Genomic DNA, 19,174 nt, shown 5'->3' on the forward strand with positions numbered 1-19,174 from the left:
ACTCTGAGGATCTTCTAGTCTAACACCCGGCAATGCAGTTGTCCCATAAGGGGATTGAACATGCAACCTTGGCATTATTGCCACCGTGCTCTAACCAACTGAGCTATCTTCATTCTCCCTTTGTTCGATGTGATCTTCATTCCATCTTTCTTCTCTGGAGGGGAGGCACCATTTGGTGGTTCACCACAGCTGCCAAAATGTCTTGAGTAGGCCCTGCCTAAGGGATTGGCCTGGAGGCTTTTGGGAGCAAATGCCCTGGAGATATTGGCAGCCTGTAAGTGAGCTAACATTTTTAGAAACATCACTCAGGCCCCCAGCCCAACCCTTGCTGGTCGCTCTCCCAAGGGAGACTATAAAGGAGGCAGCTCCGCTTTTTAAGAAATTTAGATCCTGTGCACACTTATTAGGGGTGGGGGTGGGGGTGCGTTTCTTTTGCAAACCATGGAAGTTAACTGGTTATTTGCAAGTAACTTCCTTATGACTGCTGATCTCAACTACCTGTTTCTCGATAGACTTCCAGAACTTGGCTTATGGTCACAATGAGCAAGAGGTTAAAAGTCTGTCCAAGGGAGTTAAATTAGCTTCGTTTGACCTGGATCATCCTATGCTTAGTTTTAAATAGACTTTTCAGAGCTACCATTTAACATTTAACTTACTCTTGGGGACGGCGCTTCTCAAACCTCATGAGCAAAATGTCAACGTTATGTTTCCTTTCTCGCGAGAACTCCCCTCTAACTGGGTCCTCCCTCTGCGGCTTCAATTGGATTTGCATTTGTTAAAAGAAATGGTTAACATTCAATTTCATGCTTGATTTCTACTGTAAATACTGAGCCCATCTTCGCTCCCCCTCCGTGCTCACTGGGCCTGAACAAGCCGAAAAATGCTTTTCGGAAAATCACGTTTCGGAGTCTGCAAACGCTGCTATCAGCAGACTCCACCTGAAAAATAGTTTTGCAAGACGGAGCACATCCCCAAAGACATAGTCCTCCTCTCGAGCGTAGCTGCGCGCGGCACTTCTGCGCAAAGCACTTGGCCGGCGGGGGGGGGGGCGGTCTGGATCGCTCTTTTTAACCCTTCGGTAGTCTACGGCTGGGATTGAGTCCGGTCCAACCAGTGGCTGCAAATAAACCTGGATCTCTCCCTCTTGCTAGCGCTTGTCTACGAAAAACTGAGATTTTAAGGTTGAGTTTGCTTGGAAGGAAGGCCCGGGGACACCACGAGAACCTTGCCTCCAAGAAAGCTTAGGAGCGCCCACTTGAAGCTGGTGAGACTTCATTGACAGCAGGGGTGCCAACTTGAATAAATTAGCGGGGGCAGGTAAGCTCCATCCCGCATAATTGATCACATAATTATGCACACGCACACCATTTGAATGGCAATGCCAATCAACTGGGGGGAGAGGACCCCTCAAATATTTTATTGGGGGGGCTGGGTCTTCATAGGAATCGGCTCCTATTCTGCGCAGTAAACAGCACTGCCCGCTCGTCGAACCTTTCCACCTGGCACAGGCGAGGCCTTCGCCACGGTCAGCACCAGCCTTTGCCCGGGGGCACTTCCGTCAGCTCTAACTGAACGAGCCAGCTAACAATGCACGATGGCAAGATCCCCGCTGCAAACGATGCGGAGAGGAACATTCTGGAAAGGAAGGAGAGGACCTGCAGTGGGCAAGCGTCGAAACTGACGAGACTGTGCCTGCGCTTTAGGGCGGGGGGGGACCCGCCTTTGGAGAAGAGTAATAGGACGTGGATAGGATGGCAATTTCTGTGCATGCCATTAGTAGTTTTGGAGGAGAGGGCGTTTGGGCAGGGACGACCTATCTGCTCCTCAGCAAGTTGCGGTTGCGGTTGGTGTTATTTATGCCCTTTCTAGACAGACCGTCGATCCTCAGATTCCTCTGGGAGGGGCTCCAGAAGTCGATAAACCACACAGATCGAATCGATGAAACAGTGTAGAAATGTGAATGTTCAAAGCGAAAAGAGCCTTGCCCTCAAGTCCAGACGAACCTTTTCCTACTGACAACGAAGTGCATTTCGAAGCCTGAGCTCCGCAATTCAGAGCTGCCCCTTTCCACCCACCAGCGAGAGCTCATGCAGTAACAGGCCACGGAGTACCCCGCCCTTCAGAAAGGACTCTGCAGCAAGTTCACTCTGAAGGGGTTGGAGAGCTAGCGGGGACCAGTGATGCAGCTGGAGCTACACTGGGCAAGTCCAGGCCGCCCTCAGTCAAATGACCTCCCAGAGATGCTCGGGGGCAGCCGCCAACACGCCCCGGGGCAGCACTTGAGCTGGCCATGCCGGGGCTGACATGATTCCTGAAGCACCTTTTCTTCTTCCTTTTTAAAAACGCTTCCGTTTTCAGTGGGCAGCAGACAGGGCACGTCCACATACCGTAGTTAGAGATGTCCCTCTTATTATGTTTGCTTTAAATATACATTTCCTCCTGCTTTTCTCCAGCAAAATGGTGATTCTTCCCAATAACAAAAGCCACCAGTATGGTCCTTCAGCCCTTGTGGCAGCCCCCGCCAGCACCGCCTTCTGTGGGTCTTGCTTCAAGAGAACCTAACAACTCCTTTTTCAGTCCGTTGAAGACTGGCGGAGAACGAAAGGAGCGCCCTAGAGCGAAGCAGCAGCTCGGCCTGAGAACGCAGATGTTAAGTCCCACCGACTTCCATGCAGGGTCTTCGCCTCCCATAACGCCCACCGTCAAGACTGGATTCTAAACCATTGTTCATTTATTAAATTTGTATACCGCTCTTCATCTGGAGATCTTAGGGCGGTTCGCAACACAAAAGTACAATATAAAAACACAAAATACATAATAAAAACAAAACCATCACCGCCCCCCCCCCCCACGGATGCTTTGGTTAGTTGTCATCTGTCTGTCTGGGAGACAATGGAAGAAAAGTGCTCCTTCCGGGGTGAAGTCCAACTGTTGGACAGTTAGGGCACTTTAATGGGTCGATTAATCAGCTAAATGTCCTGATTAATCGGAGGAAGCCAACCGGCCAGGACGAATTTTAATCCATGGCTCTCGGAATGAAGCGCATACCTCTGATGATCCCTAGATTCTGTTGTGTTACTTGTGAAAGGCAGTGAAAAAGAAGACACTAAAATGATTTTTAAGCTTTTCCCTGATAAACAACAAGCTCACCCACACGTGGCTTAATATGCCTGAGGCACCTATATTTTATTTAAAATGTTTGCATACCTTTTCTTTTTAAACCTTTTAAAGCTGTATTGATTAATGGGATTTGAGCGATATGCTGATATAAAAAAGAAAGAAAGAAACAAGCAATTATTATATTGCTTTAATAAACCGTAAAGTATTTAGTTGTTAAGAGCCCTGGACACTTTGACGCCTTCACAACCCAGATAACCTCCCCACACAAAAAGTTCCACATAAGTGAGTACCCAAAATGCTTCAACTATTTGTTATCATCATCATCCTCCTCCTCATCACCCTGCTACAGTGGGTTTGGTTCATCCTGACTATTACAGCTCCCTCCCTGGGTTAGCAAGACCCGTTGGGATTCAATATACGTAACAGGGCTGCAGAATTGTCCGCTTCTCTGGCATCAGCACGCGCGCGCAAAACATGCGGAGGAGCCCTCATTTTTGCTTTTTTTCTGGCTGCAAACGCTCCTTTTGCAAACCTGCGGGCCCCCTCCCCAGCCTTTGGAAGTAAGCTGGAGACCCCATGAACGTAACACCTGCCAGTCAGGTGTCAGAACACCCGCAGCAGCTCTAAATGCCCACCTGCTGGATCTCTCTCACACACACGCACATCCATGCACCCCTCTTTGTCCTTAGGAATTCGTCGCGAGGTGTTTTAAGAGGCAGCGACCTCTCGGATGAGGGGAGGTGTCGCTTGCTGCAAGTGGCTCGGTTGGGGGGGGGGACGAGGCCAGCTCCTTGGCGATGTTTACCCAGAGAGGGTGGAATCTAAAGGACGCTCTCGACAATCAATGGAGCCTTGTCTCAGGTTACCGAGCTGAGCTCCCCTAAATGAGTCCAGCAGGCTGATAACCGCAGGTTAAAGGCACCTGAGATAAACGGCTTCCAGTGGCTTGATGTCAGAGAAGATAAGCAGGGGCGGGGGGGGTGCTTTTTATCTGCTGGAACTAGAGCAGGTTTCATTCACCGAGCCGCGATTAGAGAAGGATGAGAGTCTTTTGTAAGGTTGCATAGGACGGAGGCCAAGGAAGGATAGCATCGCAATTCTCCCTTCTTCTTGGGGCTCCATAGAAGCGAGGTGCTGGAAAGAGCGGGGCTGTCCTCCTGAACTACAGTCCCCCACTCCCTGCCTACTCCTAGGGGCCGAGGTCCCCTGCTCCCCCAATAGCCGACAGTCCCATGGGAAGACCCTGGAAAGCGCCTGCCGGTGGTGCGAGTAAGTGAACTCGATCAACCCTTGGTATAAGACAGGTTCATACGTTCATGATCTTTCCGAAAACCATGCTATGGAAGGAGATGAATCTCTTGAATCACTCCCATGAAGTGTTCAGACCTGCTCTAACTAGCCTAAGGGTGTCACACTTTTAGATCTCGCAACGACCTGCTTCAGCGTTCAGCAAACAGTACCTGCGTGCAATCCTATGCATGTTTACTCAGTGATTAATCTCACTGGCTTTGATTGGGTAAGAGCTTGATTAAGAACCCTTACCCCAAAAAGTTGTGGGGTTTTTTGCCTTCTGCTCAGGGTTGCAGATGGCTGGCTACTGAACCGGCTAGCGCCTGCCATTTACTCCGAAGCAGACGAATTGACTTTGGATCAGACGTCACTTTGAAATGAATAGCTTTGCGCGTCGGCGCTTAGCAGGCCCTCTATTAAAGTTACGCAGACTTACATTACTTTAAAAGATTCAATCAAAACATTTATTTCCTCAATAAATATCTGAACTACAATAACGGTAGTAGTTATAATAGCCCACCAAATATAAGAATTGTTAAGGCTGTAATACTATGCACGCTTACTTGAGAGTAAATCCCAATTGATCTTACTGGAGTTTACTTTCCAGTAACCATGCGTGTCCAGTTTATTATAACCTTGTTGTGTCCAACTCTTATATAATTGTATCAAGTAGACTTAAGATGCTTGTTTTGGGGTGGAATGTGGCCTTCAGCATCTAAACTGCAATCCTGTGCACACAAACCTGAGGGTAAACGTCATGGGACTCTGTGAAGCTTACTTCCGATTAAACTGTTGGTCATAATCTGGTTTGTCCTGCGAGGCAAAACTCACTTGGCTTCAGGAATTTGTGTCAGATCCACATTTGTGGATTATCTTCTCCCCACCACCCGAATTTCGAATTCTAGTGAAAGTCAGCCAGATAGGGGCTGACGTTTTTTCGGAAACAAATCCCGCTGAGATCCGTAAAATTCACCTACAAGTCAATAGGATTGCTGCCGGTATTGTTTGCATATACCAAATATGGTATGAAACCTACAAAAAGATGGAATGGGTTTCACACACCTAGGAGCTAAAGCATAACTTCGAAGCGATCCATTGATTTCCACGAAACATTCTTCCCTATTAACTTGCTTAAAGTCTCCCAGAAAGGCGAAGGCCCCGCGCAGGTGGAAGAGAAAGTGAGGGACAGCAGAGCCAAAGCTGGATCTAGAACGCAAATTAATGAGTGGATTATTCATTCTGAACGGCATTGTTAATTAAGGCTTCCAACTTAAACATACTTTACCAGAAATTAAGGCCCACTGAACGGCTCCTGCATGCGACTCAGTCCACAAATCTGGACTGATGCTGCGGCCACAGACTACATAATATTTCATCGTAATCGTGTGTGAGGATGCCAACTCTTCAGCGGGCATCTGTACCTGCACTTTTAACAGCAGTTCCGTCTGCAGCAAATTGAGATGAATTCCTCTCACCTCCACGAAAGAGGGTTGCAGATCCAGCCGCTGTTAGAGGCACAGCAACCAGATCTGATTGCAAAGTTGGCTGCCATTTATATATGAGATTAATTTTGCTCTAAATAATTCTTGTTCTTTGGGGGCTTGTTTGGCAAGGCCTCTTCCCTGCTGGTAGGAGAATTGCTTCCCTTCTGAATTTTAACTTTTCAAAAATTTGGGGAAAGCAGTTAAAATGAAAAAGTCAGGACAGACAATCATGGCTTTGAGTGCAAATTAACCCAGCGCCTCCACCTTTAAAAATGGTATCAAATTGCACATGGCCCTTGATTTATTGTCTCTAGCCTTGGGTTTGTTAATGCATAGCTTACTATGTTTTAATTTTGCACCTGTTTGTTTGGGGGTCTAGAGGACTTGATGCTGGAATGCAAACTTTTTCTTTTCTTTTCTTTTCTTTTCGTCTTCTATCATACCAAACTGACAAAGCGAACTGGCTAGAAGTATCAGTGAAATGAAATTGCTTTTTTGGTATTGATAAGGATTAAGCAATTGGAGGGAGCGAATAGGTATTTTCATTATTTACTTTCTAAAATATATGAATTTCTATGTTTTTATTGCCAATTTTGCTAAAATTAGTTTTAAAAATCCCTTTAAAAAATCCTCGTAGCGAGTTCAGTATCATGTAGGCATGTAAAGTATAACTGCTGAAACCAGTTGGCCTTACTTCCGAGTAAGAGTAGGAAGGATCAGACTTCAAAGCTAGCTGACCACTTGCTTCAGTGGGATATGAAGGATTCCTAAACCTGGACTGGATAGCAGGGTGCGAACCTACATACACTTTCCAAACAGTAAGTCAATGCGGCTTACTTGCAAGTAGACATGGGTAGGATCGCACTATTGCAATACACTCGTATGCATATCTACTGAGAAGTAAAGGAGAATTAAGTTCAATTAGACTTACTCTCAGGTATATGCGTATAAAACCAACTTTACAACGCAGCTCTATTTATCTGTTCAAAAGAAAGGCCGATTTAGTCTGCCAAATAAGTCTGCTTACACCAATTGCCATGTACACTCAGGAGTCAGTCTCACTTTGTTCAAGGGCGCGTATCCATTTATTTTACTAATTAGATACATCCAAATGAATTATTATATTTTCACTACACACGCGCGCGCGCACGCGCGCACACACACACACACACACACATTAGTAGCAAACTGCTCAAGCCCTTCTCAAATTGACAGAACAAGAATAAGGCTATCAAAAGAAAAATTCTCGCTTCGTTCATATAATAAAATAACAGAGCAAGGGACCATAAATCACCGAACGATATATCTCCCCGTTTAATTTTTACTTTTTCCAAGGTTAGACGTTGGCGAGGTAGTTAAACTGGTGGGGTGAACCCCTTTTCTTTCCGCCCACCCAACCCACAATTATCCGGCTTCCTTCTATGAAGTTTCCAGATTAATATCGGTGGAGCGAAAGGCGAAAGAATTCCCCGCTTGAACGGCAGGATTAGGAATATTTCTAGAAGAAAGAAGAGGGTGTGAATTGACTTTAGCCTGCAATCGTCCAAAGGGGAATTACAGCTTGTAAAATAGGTCTCCATCAGTCTCCCGGGAGACGGGCTCAGTTCGACTTGGGTGTTCCAGCTCCTTCTTACCCCTCGCAATAATTAGCTCCATCTCGGTCCCAAGCGTGTGTCTTCCCCACCCCCACACCAGTGTTTCCTTATCCCCAATAAATGTTGTTGCTGTTTTGCCCGGCCCGCAAGTCCAACAAACTTCTGGGGCACCCTGTTTACGAAAGGGTGGCGGCAAAAGATGCAAGATGCGAAAAAGAAGAAGGTTTTGGGTGCCCAACTCAGAGCTTGCGGCCGCCCTTGGGGGCTGGTGGGTTTGCCTTTAAGAAAGGAGAGAAGGGAGGGGGCGAAAGTGAGGAGTGTGACTTTCTTATCAAAGTGCGGGAAATGTCATTTTCTTTGTGCTTTGATGTCTGGTTGTCTTTCAGCCCATCCTTGCATGTCATTACCAGACTCCCAACAGAGAAAGAGGTGTGGGGCTTTTTTTGGTTTTGTTTTGTTTTGATGGGAAGTAAAGAAAAGAGTTGGTGGGGGGAAGAGAAGACGAGGATAAAATAGGGATGCACAATTAGATGATTTCTGCCCTTCTATTACAGCGGTGAAAGGCAGAATTCTTGACAGAGTAGCGAACCGGCGGGTCTATTCTTAACTGGTTGAGTTAACATATACGGGTGTAAAGCGCCAGGGGCGGGCGGGCGGGTGAGGTTTCTTGTTATTTCCCCCCTCAGGTCTTTTTCCTTTAGAGAAAGTCGACTTCTGAAGCAATTTCATCCGTTAAAAAAAGGAAAGGAAAGGGAAAATAGTCTGTTAGATCAATATAGAAGCAATGTTGCATGAAACCAAGTCAGGATTAGTCCAGGGAGCCACGTTGTTTCTGTGGGTCCAATTCAGCCACCCCCAAATCCCAAAATATTGCTAGTCTCGCAGATTTCCAAAGAACTAAATCCCCTCCAGTTGGGTGCAAGTTTACCCGATCAAAACCGTGATGAATTTCAATTCAGATCAGTGGAGCTGACTCCTCAGTTAGGACACTTGCTTGGGAGTAAACTCGGTTGAGCATATGGAGCCTACGTCTGCGTAAGCATGCACAGTTGGGGGCTGCAAAGCTGCAGTCCTTCTTCACCCACTAACCTGCGACTATTGACCTCAAGAGGCATTGCATTTTTGAGTCCATATGCTTACCTGGGGCTAAGCCCAGTTTCACGGGGTTTCCTCCTGAGTAAACACGCATCAGTGGAGGCAGCGTGTCAGTTCGACTTCTCTTTCCAGAAAAGGTTTTAAATGTTCGAGACTGCAAAGCTGCCTGGCTAATCCCCTGACAGCCGAGCTTTCTGTATACATGGCATTAAAACACATTGACGCAGCGCAGCCGCAACGCTCTTTTCTCCTTCAGGATTAATAGGTGTTCTGGACACTTGGACTTAGGGTGAGATGTGTTGAAAAGGAAATAAGACTCATAAACCTCTATGAAAGTTTGAATCGCTGGATAATGAAGAGAACAGGACTCCTGCACCTTCAGTTGCTCCACAGAAAAGGGAAATTTAGTAACTATAGGTTGCATGATAAACCATAGCAGCTGAAATGTCCTCTCTCATGCAGCAACTAAACGAGCGCTGCCTTCTTGGTTCACCTGACCATTCTTATTACTAGGGAAATCCATCTAACTTGCCTCGAAAAAACTGCGTTTCCCATCTGGGGTGCGTCTTCTGTGATTCAGGGAACTCCTTCTTTGCCAAAGTCTTCCGCCACCTTACGGTGCCGTGCCGGGTCCTCAAAAGGAGATTCCTAGGTGTGTGTGTGCGCTGTGGAGGGTTGGGGTTACCCTGAACTGTTCATCGAGGAAAGTCTCCAGGCAGTTAAAGAGGGTCAAACGCTGCTTACACTTGTGCCACCTAAACAGAGAAGAGCAGGAGGCCGAGGGGCATCGGCCGGGAGATGGACAAGGAGGGGAGTCCTGAGGACGGAATGGACTAAACTGCGCTAAGGAGGGAGGCGGTGGCTTTCTGCTTTAAAGACAATGCTAGACACGGTTGCCATAGCGGCGAGGACGCCTCAGCGTATGTATGCTTCTTAACGCAGCAACAAGGGCGCAGGGGGGCACCGAGGAGGAGCGGGGCCGGGGACGCAAAGGGGAGTCGGGGGGCCTCGTCCTCCTATCCCATCTACGGTTAGCTAGACGAAAAAAGGCGCAGCGCGCTTTCTGGGTCTTGGTTGATCCACGTCGCCTTTGCAACTAAGCGCCCTCCGCCTCTGGAATGCAGCGTCGGATTGTTCCTTTGGTGGATGGAATGGAAATGTTTCTTTACAATCAGCCTAGACGTTCCCACCCCCTTGGTAAACTCCTTGGGGCGGGGACCTAATCCCCTTTACTTATGTGACTCTCGGCTATGTGACTCTTGGTCGCCATCACATTATGACGTAAGGGTTAAAAGGACGGGGGGGGGGGTCGAACCACAGTTTGCTTTAGTTCCCTCCAGAACTAGAGGGGATTTCTAAAATGAATAGCTCTGTGGTGTCTTCAGCTCTGCTTACTCCACCTCACGCCTCAGTCCTCGGTATGCTAGATGCTGGTTGTGATTATTCAGTTCCTAGAAAAAAAACAGCACTCTGAACATACTCAGAAGTTATGTGAGCATGTTCCAGAGCGGAGCCGTGAGACTGGGCCCAAATTCAATAATTCGCTGAATTGTCCGAATTCCATTTTATTAATAATCATTAAAAAGGCCGGCGGGGGGGGGGTGTTGCCAGCCCTGCTGCTGTGCTTTTAAACTGTAGCCTGGCGCAGTGAATTTTAGAGAAGTTTCTTGGTCTGGCTGCGCAGGAGCAGTAAAAGACAACGTTGGCAATCTTGCTTCGAAGGGGAGATTGGTTTCTGCCTAGACGAAGTATGTTTACTATTTATGCACTCATTTTCCTTTTTAAAAAAATCTTGCCAAAAGAAGGATAAGGATCGGAAACACAAAATTGCCCATTTGGCAGATTAAATCTATTTCCAAGCGTCGGCTCCTGGCGCTTTCTGCAAGGCTCTCGCCCGACTCTGAAGAAGCTGCACCTTGCCAGCCTGACCGCCTATCACAGACACTGAGCGCCTCTCCCAGCTGAGATCAGGCTGCCTGAGCTTCTTGGAGACGAGGCTGGAGGCGATTTTCTTCCCTCAGCCCTCTATCGAAAGACCCGAAGGGAAGGACGTGGATAGACACTCATTTAATGACAAGTAATTGACAAATCCGAGAGGCCGCATTACGAGTGGTCTAGGGGAGTATTAATTATTGAAAAACCATTAGCCTCTGTGTGTGTCCTGCAGAGATCCCATCTTGTTCGGGAAATATAAGCTGTCACGTCAGTTTAGATGGAGGGGAAATCAGATGAGGAACTCCTCCCCCTCCCTCTCTCCGCCGCAAGCCCCACCCGGAGGGAATCGGAGACCGCAGCGCCAGCACACAGGCTTCCTACCGAGAAGACCTCTCGCTTTCTTTCGCGAAGTAACTCCTCTGGATCTGCTCGCCTTGCCCCCGACACTGCTCCCCAAGAGTTGTCGTGGCCTTGGATGGCGTTAAAGAGGGAGGGGGGAAAGCCTTGCAAGACAAGGTCACCGAGGCAAGGAGAGTCAAATCCACGGAGGAGATATGGCGTGTCGCTCCACTTTTTCCTAAAATGCCGCCGCCCCCCAAATAGAGATTACGATACAGAAAACAGCTTATCCCCTCTACATCTGATGTTCCGAGGGGCAGAGATTGGTCGACCAATTTAAAAGCTACTGAAAGACATGGGTCCTAGCTGAGGTTTTTGGGGAGATTACTTCACTTCAGTTTTGTATCTGTAAAATGGGGGGAGGGGTCTTTAATAAAGATATATGATAAATGGGCAAAGGGAGCAAAAGCCGAAGTTAATCTCCTTCAAGTCAACGTTGCCTGAATATGCTTGGCTGGGCTAGACTGAATCTCGCCCTTGTCCGAGCTTTCCCTCCGTGCTCAAAGCTCTTTACCACTCATCTCTCCGTTACTACACAACGTACGACCTTCGGGTGGTGTTGTGGGGCAGAAATAATTCCAAAGCATTTTTCACACACGCACACAAATTGAAAAATACACATTTAACTCTCTTTTTTAACCAGAGCTACTTCGCAAAGTGGTGTAGAAAATTTGGAAATGCAACCGCCCTGCCCAGGGATCATGGCGGCTTCGCGCCAAAGGTTCGCTTCTCTGTACTGTATAAGAAAGAGCACGATCCAGCGGGAAGTTCTGAGCAAACCGAATTGGAATGAATGAGAAATGGGCAAAGGTAGCGCAGACAGGAGAACTTCTCGGAGCGCAGCTGAGAGTCGCAGTGCATTGCAGACTACGCATTGCCCCAAAAGGCCCACGTGTCCAGGGGTTGCGACCTCAGGCTTCCGCGGCCACACAACTGTCCCACGAGCCGCCTCCATCCCGTTCAAGTCCTTTGCAGTCTTGGGAATTTCGGTTTTAAAAACCCAATTTTTAAGAAGTGTTGTAACTCTTTTCAAGCCATTTCCCTGCAGTGTGATCCTATGCCGGCTTACTTGGAAGAAAGTCCAAATGTCCTCATCTGGGCTCACTCCCAGGTAAGCCTGCACAGCGTGGCATCCTGCTACTTCTGAAGCATCAAGGACAGAAGGACGGAAGGAAGGACGGAAGGACGGAAGGACGGAAGGAAGGAAGGAAGGAAGGAAGGAAGGAAGGAGTCGGCCGAGGGCGGGTGGCTGGCGCAGAAGCCGAGAAGAAGAGCACAGCTGTTAAGACCCGCCAGCTGCTCCGAACGTCAACAAGGTCGATTCCGAAAAAGGGAGAGGCGAGGCGGGTAAAAAAGCTCGCCTCTCCCAAGCAAAAGAAAAACCTGCTGGATCAGGCCCAACGGCCCGCCAGAAAGCCCACTGAGCTCAGTGGGACTTGCTTCCGAGTAAGCCTGCATACTCATGCTGCATGATAAGCCAGCACCTCTCTCTCATCCACTTTTTCTGTTCCGCACCCACTGCCTTCCCACAACTCCAGCCAGTAAAACTTAAACAGCCCAGGAGGCCGCTTGAGAATCAGGTCGCCAGGACCTTTAGGGGACGATCCCGGCTTCCCGATAACTATGGGGCAGCCCCCAGCTCACACTCCTCCGCTGGGGAGGAAGGTTTCTCGTAGCCACGGGGAACCTAACGCACATTTTAAACCTGCGGTTCTGGGGTCGGGGGAGATGACCGCTCCCCCCCCTCCTCCTCTGGGCCTGATTCTGACCGGGGATCAGCAGCAGGTAGGAATCAGGCAAGACTCTCAGCTACCTCTCCCGCCCGCTGCCAGCAGCGCAAAACAACAACGACGCGCACCAGCACCACCAAACTTAAAAGTCCCTACCTGATGCCCTGGAGCTGCCGGTGGCAGAAGCGACGGTGACGAGCCCAGACGCCCCGCTGACTGCAGCTCGGCGGCAAGGCATCGCGGCATTTATTGGAGCGACTGTTGACTTTAGCACAAAGCAAAGATTTCACTGCCCGCTAGTTTAAAAATGAATATTTTACCAAGATATCGATCAGCGTTATAAAATTCAGTTAAGCACAATGGCTCGAAAGGAGCAGAGAAAACACACGCACACGCATGCACGCACACAGGCAGAAGCATTCCTAATATCTGTGTAAATTTGCTGAAGAATGACGTGCTGCGTGAAGTTTCCCTCCTGGAATTTGGCGTTAAATATTTATTTATTTATTTATTTTGTTGTTGTTGTTGTTGTTAGTTTACTGGTTTTGCCTATTCGCAGATGGCGGGGACTTAAATCACCAGCGGTTCAAAAAAAATAACGGGAGGTGGGGTTGAATGAGGAAGGCAGACCGTGTGGTCCTTTGCAAAGCGACCCGGATCGAACGCGTGAAGAGGATGTGAAAGGAGGCCGAAGAGGAAAGAAGAGACCCCGACTCTAAACTACATCTACACGCGCGCGCACATTCCTCCCTCTCTCTTTTCCTTTTTAAAAAGCTCTTTTGGCAGAGGTATATATCTTATCGCTCGGGATCAACGGAGTGGGAGACAGCTAAGTAGTTTAAAACGACCGCAGGCGCGATGGGACCGGCCAGGTTAGAGCATCACATTCGCGTCCCATTGTCCGCGCAATCGCTGCCATTCCAGGCCTCCATTCTTCTGCGCGACGGGAGCCTTTTATGTGGTAATGAACACACATTTTCCGCTTTGCTTCACAACGTGTGTGTCCTCGCGGGACACAGGCGGGCGGCGGGGAAGCGCGGCCGAATGGGGTCCTCTCCACCCACAGGCCTGTTTTTTAAAAGGTGCCTTTTGGGGGCCCCGAGTCTTCCCGAAAAAACAATGAGGGGGGATTTGAGAGGGATTCGCAAGTTTAGATCACTTCTTAAATCTATAAACGTTGTGCGGGGGGTGGGGGTGGGCGAGGAGTGGACAGAGTGTTGTCCGGAGCGAAAGCAATTGATATTTTATTTAAATAAATACATATTTCTTCATTTAAATAAATAAATAAATATCCAAATAAAGCTGCTTCGACGATGCAGCCTGAATTAATAAAATTAGAATGTGGGAATAAGGTTGGCCGACGGGCCAGCTTTCTATGCCCTAAAGAAAAATACTGGCGATCACATTTTAATTTATTTTGGGATTTCAAAAAGCAATCGCGTCGCCTCCTGCAGATTGAATCTGAGGCCTGAAGAGGGAAGAGTCGAGAGAGGTGTGACCACTAAGGTGCAGATGACCAAAGTTTTGATATGATATGACGGATAGACAGGCAAATATTAGGGCAGAAGAGAAATTTACTAGTAGTCTTCAGTCTGAATGTTCCCTTCATTCCTTTCATGGTAAAAGAGCAATTACCAGGTTGTTGGAGTAAATGTAAAAAAAATAAGAAGTTTATTTCTGGCATTTCAGGCTAGGCCTTCTACAGTCCTAAGACATTCTGCTGAACATCAGGATTCACCATATTTCTAACAGTTACCTTAAATGTACCCACATCTATTGATCAATATCTATAAATTTGGGCAAACAACTACACAGGTGGAAATACAAAACTTCACAAACTAGCATCCAGGTAAGAGTGGCACTTTCCTGACAAGGTATGGCTTGCTGCAGCCATCCAGGTGGGCCTGGAGCACCCGGGAAGGCTACATTTATGAGGGCCGGGTGTGGTTTTATGGGCCAGTTTTTGTTTTATTTAAATGCAACTGTGTTACAGTATTTCTCAAGTTTGGGTTCATGGTGTCAAGTCATTTACACCTGCTTTGCATTTAGTCAAAAATTCCAGCAGTAAAACTGAAGTACTCAAATGTCAAATCTTCCCCAAAACAGGGAACCTGTGCACCAACTGGGTTAAGCCACTGAAGGTCTGCCAAATTCTCCTTTACAGTCAGCTTTCCTGTAGAGTTACTTAGAAGAAGTTGGTCATCACCTCACTGGAAATAATTTGTTCAACCAGGCCTTGGGCTGATTAACACTCTATGGTTTTTTAAAATGTGTTTGTGGGAGGGGGCGCTTATTTGTTCTTGTTTGTTTTATTGTGTATTTTGTATTTTCATGTTGTATTTTCATGTTGTGAACTGCCCTGTGATCTTTGGAAGCAGAAAAGTATACAAATTTGATTAATGATGAGGATGATGTCAATTAAAACAAGTAGGGGCATACTCCCCAGAAAGTTTACTGGCAGATATATGTATATTGTTCTGTCTGCATTGGAAGGTGAAAACAAACAACTATTACAGGTTATTATTTGTCTATTTATGCCAGGGTGGCTCATAATAATTTTGGGAGGTTAGGGCAAATGAAAATTTGACTCCACACAAGTTAAAAAGTGATGGCGGTGGAAATCTGTAAATTACTTGATTCTGTAGGTTGGAGATGTACACTAGAACAACCTGGATCCATGTGGTGCTGTCACATTTGGTGGTACTGCAAAAGTGTGAGCAGGCTTTGGATTGGAGTAAAACCAGTGGGACTTACTCCCAATGGCATTTTCTAGAAGAGGGTCATAATCCTCCACAGGCTAAGAGCAGACTTTATGCATAGTCGACTTGAAGACTATGGAAGACTACTGGAACACCAGCCGCTGGCGTGTGTCGACTGGCACCATAGAGGTACATTTCCAGGGGTTGGGAACGTTAAATCTGTGGTGTTTGATTTGCAGAGGTTCGCAAATATGAAGGGGTCCTCCCCACTTTCTGAGGAAGAAGACAATTATTTCCAAAAGGCGATCTTATTAAATTCCGTGAGAATTACTTCCAAGTAGAGATGTAGCTTCCGAGTCCTGGGAAAGAGATGCTTTTTCTGAAATAGTTCTATGCACCAAGTCTACTACTGTTCGTTCTCTCGTGTGCGCCACACATCACTGTCTCGTCCCAAAGTCGAGCTATGCTTGGCATGGGGAAATCCGACGCCCACACATTTGTCAGGGAAGGATTTCACCTGCAAGTGAGTGTTGTATATGAAACAACCTTTAGCGAGAACGCAATCGGATACTGATCTTTCAGAATGCACTCCGGAGGAAGCTGGGAGGATGCTATAGAGCTCTCATTTGCTTCCCATCCCTTTATTCGTGCAGCAAATGACCCCCTGCGAAATAAGTTTCCGCATCCTAAACATATCCAGTTTAAAAGCCACATGTTCTGTTTATACATCCCACTTTAACCAACCACCTTTAGACTCCCAGCCCTATAATTACCTTGAAGACCCATTGAACTCAGTGGGATTTGACATATGTAGGATTGGAATGCAAACGTTCAGCAGAACTGCATTGTGAGAAGCGCTCTCTTTAATGAATTTACGCGGCGCCCTAAGCCTAATTACTCGGAGGACGACTCATTTCCGTTAAAAACTGAAATTCTATGCATGTTTCTTCTGATGGCGTTCAGACTAACTTCTGAACAAACATGCAAAGGGCAGGATGGGCTACAATCCTAGCAAGATTTTCTGGTAAGTCCCAATGAACTCCACGAATGGGGTCGGGCTGCTCTGTGGGAAGGGGATAAACGTTGCCAGTTGTGTATTAAAATAGCACCTTGTCCTAAATCGTATTTATTCACGTGAAGAACGTTTCACCAAATTCAGGAGAGGGGTTCTTCTTTCTCTCTCTCTTAAAATAAGTTTGCAACTCTAAAGACTGCAGGGACCAAGGCTTCAAAAACTCACATACTGATCTGGGAGCAAGTCCCACTAATTTAAAGGACACTTATTTGTAGAAGATGATATTTAGTGGTGCTCTCTTTGAGTAACTGTGCTTAGAACCTTTGTTCATCTGAGCTCCAGTCAGGGAGCATTGGAAGAAGATCTCAACTGGGTTCACGCAAGCGCTTGCCTGAATGCATGTAATGGAATCTTTGAGGTGGTAAGCAAGAGTTGCTGTGGTCCGAGTGGAGGCCACAGTCCGCACATGCAAGTCGTCACATGATGAACGGAATCAAAGCCAATCCTTCACTTCTAAGTAGACGTCTGAGTAAAGGTTTCCGTACGCTCTGTGCATCCATCCATTAGGCTGCCCGATTTTGCATTTTCCTCCTTTTGTTCACGCTCCAAGTGAAATGTCTCAGAACATCAGTCTCGCGCCCTACAGATGTGGCAGAGGCAGAGCACAGTGGCTAGCAAAAAAGAAAAAGAAACAAAAAAACCCCTCAAACAATACGTGTTTATTCGTTAGCGAATTGCCTGACATTCAGTGGACCTTACTCCCCGGTAAGTGCTCATATCCGAGCAGCCTGAGGTAGGGATGAGGACCTCCCCTCTTCTTTCTGCCCTGAATTCCTTAAGTGGCAACTTGTGATGTTAGGATAATACTGACCTACCTTGCCAAGCTGGTGTGAGGATTACAAGACAGAGTATTATGTGAACTGCTTTAGAAACTCTAAAGTTCTGCTAGAGGGCTGGGGCCAGAATCCTCACTCAGCCGTGAAGCTCCCTGGGGGACCTTGGGCCAGCCACTCCCACTCAGCCTAACCTGCCTCACAGGGTTGTTGTGTGGCTAAATGGGGGGGTGGCATGTTCACCACCTTGAGCTCCTTGGAGGACAAGGTGGCATATGAATGTAGTAAATAATAATAAATAAGAAACGAAGTTTTGTTTGACTTCCGTTGGCCAGGTAATCTTCTCTACCTGAGTCTAGTTGGAAACCTTGGGATTCAACCGAGGTTAGTTCCCATGAACTGACCATGAACCCTACACCTGCTTCTTGGGAAGGATGCCCCGCTTATTCCAAGTGGATCGATTCCCCATCCAGTGAGCCTTCGCTGGAAGCCTTCCTCCTCCTAACCAGGCTCAGTGCTGCGTCTTTGAGATCCTGCGAAGCTATGCCCTCGAAAGGCCAACACAAAAACCCCCTTCCTAGGGGGGAACTCGCATCAAATGTCTTCCTTCCGGATGAGCCTTCTGAGCAAGGGCGCTGCAGCCTGGCTAGAGGTGCGGCACAACGCGTAGCTCGCGTACTCAGAAGTAAGTCCTCCGCGATTCAATAGGTCTTACTTCCAAGTAAGTATCATAAGATATTCAAAAGCCATTGAAGACCTTACTCCTGAGTAAAATATGCATAAGGTGACGCGCATCAGTTTCACTGAAAATCAGTGAAATTCTTACAATACTCCGAAGTTAAACTTACCGTTTTCAACTGTTTTCAGGATCGGTGTGAAAGGGAAGAATATAGTTGGCTGCCTTTGAAGAACTGGTTCGAGATCCACCACCGTCCACCACAGGACTGGGCGAGAGTGCTTGTAGTCAGTCGAGAAAATCCACTCTGCCGACTGAGTTTCATTTGGACTCGGCAAGCGAAAGGAAGCTCGTAACTCCCCTTCGCCTCCTGACCAGCTCCTGCCACAGGCAAGGCCTCTCGTGTGTATGTGTTGTCACTGTTGCGTGTGTGTTGTGCGCAGATTTCTGCATGAACAAGTTGGGGACTGATTGGAATCCCATTTACTCATCCCTGTTCTCGCGTCGCTAAGAGTCTCCAAAAAGGAGCCCCGAAGTTTATCCAAAGACGACTTAGAGGAAGAAGACAGGCCTTCTCAGTAAATACGGCTCTGGAGGGCGGACAGAAGAGGAGGAATATAGGAGCATCGAGCTTTCAAACAACTTCCGAATTGCCCAGCATTAGGTTAAAGCCGTCCTTCTTGCTACCTGCGTTTCAAGTAAGCTAGAACCCAAATCTTTAAAGAAAAAGAAGCTAGATTTCATCTAACCAATTTGTTTTAAAAGTCCCGAAACTCTTAACCCAACCAGGCGTGTTTTGGTTTCCACTAGGCACTTGAGGCTTCACGCGCTTTCTCTGATGCAGAGAAAGGTTGTAGCAAGCCACACTCACTTCATTATGAAAGGCAAGAGTCGTCTCGGTGGATGATAGTCAACGTTCCTCGTACTCAAGAGTAGACCCACTGAAACCAATGGTTTATGCTTTTCAAGCCGCCACCTCCCGCGTGGAGTATGATAATGTGGCTTTAGTAGTAGTTGTACTTCAGGATTGCTATATTGGCTGCGATTGTGTGGAACGCGAGGCTGAATATCAGGTACAGTCAAAGATGAAGCACTTTTAAGGCCGGAGATTGAATGCGGTATAAGTGAAATCAATGAGTGAAATCAATGAGTCATAAAAATACTTTGGCTGAATACTGTGCTGTTATGTAAATGATTCCACCATTATCATGATGCCCAGATGTCGAGAATACCCCTTTTAACAGAGGTTGCAATCCTAGTCATGGACGGGAGTCAGCGGGGATGTCTAGGCAAGTATAACTCG

At 47.3% G+C, this 19,174-nt stretch overlaps 1 protein-coding gene and 3 long non-coding RNA genes across 5 annotated transcripts in view; 2 read left to right on the forward strand and 2 right to left on the reverse strand.

The window, feature by feature from the left end:
* LOC309347956 overlaps positions 1 to 12,877 on the reverse strand; it is a 41,825-nt gene extending 28,948 nt beyond the window's left edge. The window contains exon 1 of the long non-coding RNA XR_014159075.1: positions 12,805 to 12,877. This is a non-coding gene — a long non-coding RNA (uncharacterized lncRNA). The remainder of the gene's footprint in view (positions 1 to 12,804) is intronic.
* The window catches only part of ATPSCKMT (ATP synthase c subunit lysine N-methyltransferase), a 207,310-nt gene that overhangs the window by 32,899 nt on the left and 155,237 nt on the right, over positions 1 to 19,174 (forward strand). The gene's annotated exons all lie outside the window — the stretch shown is intronic.
* Positions 13,626 to 14,917, forward strand: LOC309347969. The gene is made up of 2 exons (XR_014159091.1): positions 13,626 to 13,730; positions 14,082 to 14,917. It is a non-coding gene; the product is annotated as an uncharacterized lncRNA (long non-coding RNA).
* Positions 15,230 to 18,181, reverse strand: LOC309347973. The gene is made up of 3 exons (XR_014159095.1): positions 18,044 to 18,181; positions 16,121 to 17,002; positions 15,230 to 15,864 (listed from the first exon to the last, which is right to left on the reverse strand). It is a non-coding gene; the product is annotated as an uncharacterized lncRNA (long non-coding RNA).

The sequence above is a fragment of the Podarcis erhardii genome, assembly GCF_964252035.2.
Source record: "Podarcis erhardii genome assembly, chromosome: 8".
Lineage (NCBI taxonomy): Eukaryota > Metazoa > Chordata > Lepidosauria > Squamata > Lacertidae > Podarcis > Podarcis erhardii.